The 9,284-nt window shown below is 41.3% G+C and overlaps 1 pseudogene; it reads right to left on the minus strand.

The window, feature by feature from the left end:
* Nucleotides 1-1,249: 1,249 nt before the first annotated feature.
* On the minus strand, nucleotides 1,250-1,357 carry LOC130302577 (U2 spliceosomal RNA; annotated as a pseudogene).
* Nucleotides 1,358-9,284: the final 7,927 nt, after the last annotated feature.

Genomic DNA, 9,284 nt, shown 5'->3' on the forward strand with positions numbered 1-9,284 from the left:
ACTACTTGTAGGAAGGGAGGCTGGCTGGCAGCCTCCCATACACACTCTGGCTGGGTGGCAGTCACCCACCAGTACACACAGCAGACCCTAAACCCATATCATTATTGCCTAAGCAGGAAGATGGGAGTCCATTTCACTCTGATGGACCATTTTTAAATGCAATCCATAACCTGGCTTTGGCAGGAACCCTTCTTACTTCTCCTACTTGCATTTGATACTGGGTTTAGGATCTGCATAGGAAACACACACACACACACACACACACACACAAGCACACACTTACCTGTGTTGCCTGGTGACGCCTCCTTGGCTGTCCCCAAACGGTATAAAACCAACAGCCATGGGAAGCTGTAAGGATAGAGGACATACCTGCATCCTATTGGACTCACTTGTCTTGGTTAAATCCAACTTATTTGACAACCTATGGTGCTGCTACTTCTGCTCATGGCAGTGCTGCTTCTGACAAGGCTGTTCTTTGGTGAGCCTAGGCGACATCACAATCTCCATGGTTACATACACAACAAAGGTCAGATGTTGTTTACACCTGGCCATGCCAGTGGTATTGAGTAGCATATCACAGTGCTAAGGGTCCTGGGTGCAACAATCTTTCAATGGGGAATAGCCGCACTGAGTTTGTCAAGTGCACCCATGTTTGCAACTCTAACAATACACACATATCTATGTATGTGTGTATGTGTGTATGTGTGTATGTGTGTATGTGTGTATGTGTATCTCTCTATCTATCTATCTATCTATCTATCCACCCATCTATCTCTATATATATTTATCTCTCTCTCTCTATATGTATATATGTATATATATAATTTTTTTTTCTTTTAAATATATATATATATATATATATATATATATATAAATACATATAGAGAGAGAGAGAGATGGAAATACTTTCTTAAACATGTTTTCACCACATTTTTACCTTCTTTTTTTTTCTTCTCTCCATGTTTTCCTTCTTTCCTCCTTTTTTCATATGCTGCTGCTTCTTATTTTTCTTCTTTTTCAGACCCTATCATTGCACTATTGCTTATTCAATACCACCAGCAGATGGAGACACTATATTACAACATTAGTTGTGAGCAGCAGTTTGTACAAACAAATGCCTTATAGCTGATGTCCTATCCACCTAGGCACCACCTATTGTCTTTTGCCTGCAGTAGGGACCCACTGGACTAGCCAGCAAGCAGCTGCAGCAGCAAATAAACAGGTAATCTTTCTTTCCAACACTGAAACCTGGTGGTGCACTTAATATATGCTACCAGATAGGGGACATATCAGATATTAAACTGATATAAACAGACACCACATTTGATACCAGCCAAAAGGAAGGATGATAAGTGATAACTGTGAAAGGGGAGGAACCAACGCTGTCCCCTTCACATGCACCATCACTACTTGTAGGAAGGGAGGCTGGCTGGCAGCCTCCCATACACACTCTGGCTGGGTGGCAGTCACCCACCAGTACACACAGCAGTAGGGTCTGCAGGAAGCAGGAAGATGGGAGTTCATTTCACTCTGATGGACCATTTTTAAATGCAATCCATAACCTGGCTTTGGCAGGAACCCTTCTTACTCCTCCTACTTGCATTTGATACTGGGTTTAGGATCTGCATAGGAAACACACACACACACACACACACACACACACACACACACACATACAAGCACACACTTACCTGTGTTGCCTGCTGACGCCTCCTTGGCTGTCCCCAAACGGTATAAAACCAACAGCCACGGGAAGCTGTAAGGATAGAGGACATACCTGCATCCTATTGGACTCACTTGTCTTGGTTAAATCCAACTTATTTGACAACCTATGGTGCTGCTACTTCTGCTCATGGCAGTGCTGCTTCTGACAAGGCTGTTCTTTGGTGGGCCTAGGCGACATCACAATCTCCATGGTTACATACACAACAAAGGTCAGATGTTGTTTACACCTGGCCATGCCAGTGGTATTGAGTAGCATATCCCAGTGCTAAGGGTCCTGGGTGCAACAATCTTTCAATGGGGAATAGCCGCACTGAGTTTGTCAAGTGCACCCATGTTTGCAACTCCAACAATACACACATATGTATGTATGTATGTATGTGTGTATGTGTGTATGTGTGTATGTGTGTATGTATGTCTATCTATCTATCCACCCATCTATCTCTATATATATTTATCTCTCTCTCTCTCTCTCTCTATATGTATATATATATAATTTTTTTTTCTTTTAAATATATATATATATATATATATATATATGTATATACATATATAGAGAGATGGAAATACTTTTTTAAACATGTTTTCACCTCATTTTTACCTTCTTTTTTTCTTCTCTCCATGTTTTCCTTCTTTCCTATGCTGCTGCTTATTATTTTTCTTCTTTTTCAGACCCTATCATTGCACTATTGCTTATTCAATACCACCAGCAGATGGAGACACTATATTACAACATTAGTTGTGAGCAGCAGTTTGTACAAACAAATGCCTCATAGCTGATGTCCTATCCACCTAGGCACATAGGCACCACCTATTGTCTATTGCCTGCAGTAGGGGCCCACTGGACTAGCCAGCAAGCAGCTGCAGCAAATAAACAGGTAATCTTTCTTTCCAACACTGAAACCTGGTGGTGCATTTAATATATGCTATCAGATAGGGGACATATCAGATATTAAACTGATATAAACAGACACCACATTTGATACCAGCCAAAAGGAAGGATGAGAAGTGATAACTGTGAAAGGGGAGGAACCAACGCTGTCCCCTTCACATGCACCATCACTACTTGTAGGAAGGGAGGCTGGCTGGCAGCCTCCCATACACACTCTGGCTGGGTGGCAGTCACCCACCAGTACACACAGCAGACCCTAAACCCATATCATTATTGCTAAGCAGGAAGATGGGAGTCCATTTCACTCTGATGGACCATTTTTAAATGCAATCCATAACCTGGCTTTGGCAGGAACCCTTCTTACTCCTCCTACTTGCATTTGATACTGGGTTTAGGATCTGCATAGGAAACACACACACACACACACACACACACACATACAAGCACACACTTACCTGTGTTGCCTGCTGACGCCTCCTTGGCTGTCCCCAAACGGTATAAAACCAACAGCCACGGGAAGCTGTAAGGATAGAGGACATACCTGCATCCTATTGGACTCACTTGTCTTGGTTAAATCCAACTTATTTGACAACCTAAGGTGCTGCTACTTCTGCTCATGGCAGTGCTGCTTCTGACAAGGCTGTTCTTTGGTGGGCCTAGGCGACATCACAATCTCCATGGTTACATACACAACAAAGGTCAGATGTTGTTTACACCTGGCCATGCCAGTGGTATTGAGTAGCATATCCCAGTGCTAAGGGTCCTGGGTGCAACAATCTTTCAATGGGGAATAGCCGCACTGAGTTTGTCAAGTGCACCCATGTTTGCAACTCCAACAATACACACATATGTATGTGTGTATGTGTGTATGTGTGTATGTGTGTATGTGTGTCTATCTATCTATCTATCTATCTATCCACCCATCTATCTCTATATATATTTATCTCTCTCTCTCTATATATATGTATATATGTATATATATATATATATATAAAAAAAAAATTTTCTTTTAAATATATATATATATATATATATATATATATGTATATACATATAGAGAGAGAGAGAGATGGAAATACTTTTTTAAACATGTTTTCACCTCATTTTTACCTTCTTTTTTTCTTCTCTCCATGTTTTCCTTCTTTCCTATGCTGCTGCTTCTTATTTTTCTTCTTTTTCAGACCCTATCATTGCACTATTGCTTATTCAATACCACCAGCAGATGGAGACACTATATTACAACATTAGTTGTGAGCAGCAGTTTGTACAAACAAATGCCTCATAGCTGATGTCCTATCTACCTAGGCACATAGGCACCACCTATTGTCTTTTGCCTGCAGTAGGGACCCACTGGACTAGCCAGCAAGCAGCTGCAGCAGCAAATAAACAGGTAATCTTTCTTTCCAACACTGAAACCTGGTGGTGCACTTAATATATGCTACCAGATAGGGGACATATCAGATATTAAACTGATATAAACAGACACCACATTTGATACCAGCCAAAAGGAAGAATGAGAAGTGATAACTGTGAAAGGGGAGGAACCAACGCTGTCCCCTTCACATGCACCATCACTACTTGTAGGAAGGGAGGCTGGCTGGCAGCCTCCCATACACACTCTGGCTGGGTGGCAGTCACCCACCAGTACACACAGCAGACCCTAAACCCATATCATTATTGCTAAGCAGGAAGATGGGAGTCCATTTCACTCTGATGGACCATTTTTAAATGCAATCCATAACCTGGCTTTGGCAGGAACCCTTCTTACTCCTCCTACTTGCATTTGATACTGGGTTTAGGATCTGCATAGGAAACACACACACACACACACACACACACACACACACACACACACACACACACACATACAAGCACACACTTACCTGTGTTGCCTGCTGACGCCCCCTTGGCTGTCCCCAAACGGTATAAAACCAACAGCCACGGGAAGCTGTAAGGATAGAGGACATACCTGCATCCTATTGGACTCACTTGTCTTGGTTAAATCCAACTTATTTGACAACCTATGGTGCTGCTACTTCTGCTCATGGCAGTGCTGCTTCTGACAAGGCTGTTCTTTGGTGGGCCTAGGCGACATCACAATCTCCATGGTTACATACACAACAAAGGTCAGATGTTGTTTACACCTGGCCATGCCAGTGGTATTGAGTAGCATATCCCAGTGCTAAGGGTCCTGGGTGCAACAATCTTTCAATGGGGAATAGCCGCACTGAGTTTGTCAAGTGCACCCATGTTTGCAACTCTAACAATACACACATATCTATGTATGTATGTATGTGTGTATGTGTGTATGTGTGTATGTGTGTATGTGTGTATGTGTGTATGTGTGTATGTGTATCTCTCTATCTATCTATCTATCTATCTATCTATCTATCCACCCATCTATCTCTATATATATTTATCTCTCTCTCTCTATATGTATATATGTATATATATAATTTTTTTTTCTTTTAAATATATATATATATATATATATATATATATAAATACATATATAGAGAGAGAGAGATGGAAATACTTTCTTAAACATGTTTTCACCACATTTTTACCTTCTTTTTTTTTCTTCTCTCCATGTTTTCCTTCTTTCCTCCTTTTTTCATATGCTGCTGCTTCTTATTTTTCTTCTTTTTCAGACCCTATCATTGCACTATTGCTTATTCAATACCACCAGCAGATGGAGACACTATATTACAACATTAGTTGTGAGCAGCAGTTTGTACAAACAAATGCCTCATAGCTGATGTCCTATCCACCTAGGCACCACCTATTGTCTTTTGCCTGCAGTAGGGACCCACTGGACTAGCCAGCAAGCAGCTGCAGCAGCAAATAAACAGGTAATCTTTCTTTCCAACACTGAAACCTGGTGGTGCACTTAATATATGCTACCAGATAGGGGACATATCAGATATTAAACTGATATAAACAGACACCACATTTGATACCAGCCAAAAGGAAGAATGAGAAGTGATAACTGTGAAAGGGGAGGAACCAACGCTGTCCCCTTCACATGCACCATCACTACTTGTAGGAAGGGAGGCTGGCTGGCAGCCTCCCATACACACTCTGGCTGGGTGGCAGTCACCCACCAGTACACACAGCAGTAGGGTCTGCAGGAAGCAGGAAGATGGGAGTCCATTTCACTCTGATGGACCATTTTTAAATGCAATCCATAACCTGGCTTTGGCAGGAACCCTTCTTACTCCTCCTACTTGCATTTGATACTGGGTTTAGGATCTGCATAGGAAACACACACACACACACACACACACACACACACACACACATACAAGCACACACTTACCTGTGTTGCCTGCTGACGCCTCCTTGGCTGTCCCCAAACGGTATAAAACCAACAGCCACGGGAAGCTGTAAGGATAGAGGACATACCTGCATCCTATTGGACTCACTTGTCTTGGTTAAATCCAACTTATTTGACAACCTATGGTGCTGCTACTTCTGCTCATGGCAGTGCTGCTTCTGACAAGGCTGTTCTTTGGTGGGCCTAGGCGACATCACAATCTCCATGGTTACATACACAACAAAGGTCAGATGTTGTTTACACCTGGCCATGCCAGTGGTATTGAGTAGCATATCCCAGTGCTAAGGGTCCTGGGTGCAACAATCTTTCAATGGGGAATAGCCGCACTGAGTTTGTCAAGTGCACCCATGTTTGCAACTCCAACAATACACACATATGTATGTATGTATGTATGTGTGTATGTGTGTATGTGTGTATGTATGTCTATCTATCTATCTATCCACCCATCTATCTCTATATATATTTATCTCTCTCTCTCTCTCTCTCTATATGTATATATATATATTTTTTTTTTCTTTTAAATATATATATATATATATATATATATATATATATGTATATACATATATATAGAGAGAGAGATGGAAATACTTTTTTAAACATGTTTTCACCTCATTTTTACCTTCTTTTTTTCTTCTCTCCATGTTTTCCTTCTTTCCTATGCTGCTGCTTCTTATTTTTCTTCTTTTTCAGACCCTATCATTGCACTATTGCTTATTCAATACCACCAGCAGATGGAGACACTATATTACAACATTAGTTGTGAGCAGCAGTTTGTACAAACAAATGCCTCATAGCTGATGTCCTATCCACCTAGGCACATAGGCACCACCTATTGTCTATTGCCTGCAGTAGGGGCCCACTGGACTAGCCAGCAAGCAGCTGCAGCAAATAAACAGATAATCTTTCTTTCCAACAATGAAACCTGGTGGTGCATTTAATATATGCTATCAGATAGGGGACATATCAGATATTAAACTGATATAAACAGACACCACATTTGATACCAGCCAAAAGGAAGGATGAGAAGTGATAACTGTGAAAGGGGAGGAACCAACGCTGTCCCCTTCACATGCACCATCACTACTTGTAGGAAGGGAGGCTGGCTGGCAGCCTCCCATACACACTCTGGCTGGGTGGCAGTCACCCACCAGTACACACAGCAGACCCTAAACCCATATCATTATTGCTAAGCATAGTTACATAGTTAGTACGGTCGAAAAAAGACATATGTCCATCAAGTTCAACCAGGGAATTAAGGGGTAGGGGTGTGGCGCGATATTGGGGAAGGGATGGGATTTTATATTTCTTCATAAGCATTAATGTTATTTTGTTCCATAAATGTATCTAATCCTGTTTTAAAGCTGTTAATTGTTCCTACTGTGACCAGTTCCTGAGGTAGACCGTTCCATAAATTCACAGTCCTCACGGTAAAGAAGGCGTGTCGCCCCTTGAGACTAAACTTTTTCTTCTCCAGACGGAGGGAGTGTCCCCTCGTCCTTTGGGGGGGTTTAACCTGGAACAGTTTTTCTCCATATTTTTTGTATGGGCCATTAATATACTTATATACGTTTATCATATCCCCCCTTAAACGTCTCTTCTCAAGACTAAACAATTGTAACTCCTTTAATCGCTCCTCATAGCTAAGATGTTCCATGCCCCATATTAGTTTAGTCGCGCGTCTCTGCACCCTTTCCAACTCCGCAGTGTCCCTTTTATGGACAGGTGCCCAAAACTGAACAGCATATTCCAGGTGAGGCCGTACCAATGCTTTATAAAGGGGAAGTATTATGTCCCTGTCCCTTGAGTCCATGCCTCTTTTTATACATGACAATATCCTGCCGGCTTTGGAAGCAGCAGCCTGACATTGCATGCTATTCTGTAGTCTGTGATCTACAAGTACACCCAGATCCTTCTCTACCAGTGACTCTGCCAGTTTAATCCCCCCTAAGACATACGATGCATGCAGGTTATTAGTACCCAGATGCATAACTTTACATTTATCCACATTGAACCTCATTTGCCAAGTGGATGCCCAGACACTTAGTCTATCCAAGTCATCCTGTAACTTATGCACATCCTCTATAGACTGTACCGTGCTACAAAGCTTGGTGTCATCTGCAAAGATAGAAACAGAGCTGTTAATACCATCCTCTATATCATTGATAAATAAATTAAACAACAGCGGGCCCAGTACTGAACCTTGGGGTACACCACTAATTACCGGGGACCAATCAGAGTACGAATCATTGACCACCACTCTCTGGGTACGATCCATGAGCCAGTGTTCAATCCAGTTACAAACTAAAGTTTCCAAGCCCAAGGACCTTAACTTACCTGTCAGACGTCTGTGAGGGACAGTATCAAATGCTTTGGCAAAATCCAGAAACACTATATCCACAGCCATTCCTCTGTCAAGGCTTCTACTCACCTCTTCATAAAAGCAAATTAGATTGGTTTGACAACTTCTATCCTTAGTAAACCCATGCTGGCTATCACTTATAATACAATTATCCCCTATGTATTCCTGTATGTAATCCCTTATAAGTCCTTCAAACAATTTACCCACAATGCACGTTAAACTTACCGGTCTATAGTTTCCTGGGGAAGACCTAGAGCCCTTCTTGAAGATTGGCACCACATTCGCCTTGCGCCAGTCCCTTGGCACAATACCAGACACCATAGAATCTCTAAATATCATGAACAGGGGTACAGATATTACTGAACTTACCTCTCTAAGAACTCTTGGGTGTAGTCCATCCGGCCCTGGGGATTTGCTTACATTTATATCACTTAACTTACCTTGTACCATCTCTACATTAAGCCAGTTCAGTACATTACATGATGTGTTACCAGCACTGACCTGGCCAATGTCAGCTCCTTTTTCCCTAGTATATACAGAACTAAAGAACCCATTCAGTAGCTCCGCCTTCTCTTGATCGCCTGTGACAACCTCCCCATTATCATTATTAAGGGGTCCTACATGCTCTGTCCTTTTTTTTTTTGCATTTATATATCTAAAAAAATATTTAGGATTAGTTTTGCTTTCTTTGGCCACCTGTCTCTCATTTTGAATTTTTGCTGTTTTTATTACATTTTTACAGATTTTATTAAGCTCTTTGTACTGTTTAAATGTTATCGCTGACCCATCAGATTTGTATTTTTTGAAGGCAATTTTTTTGTTGTTTATTGCTCTTTTAACATCATGTGTCAGCCATGTAGGATTTAATTTTAATCGTTTATATTTGTTCCCCTTTGGTATATATTTAGCTGTATAGTTATTTAGAGTTGATTTAAAGATGTCCCATTTACCTTCTGTATCAGTATTTGAGA

Source organism: Hyla sarda, unplaced genomic scaffold (genome assembly GCF_029499605.1).
Source record: "Hyla sarda isolate aHylSar1 unplaced genomic scaffold, aHylSar1.hap1 scaffold_117, whole genome shotgun sequence".
NCBI classification, from domain to species: domain Eukaryota; kingdom Metazoa; phylum Chordata; class Amphibia; order Anura; family Hylidae; genus Hyla; species Hyla sarda.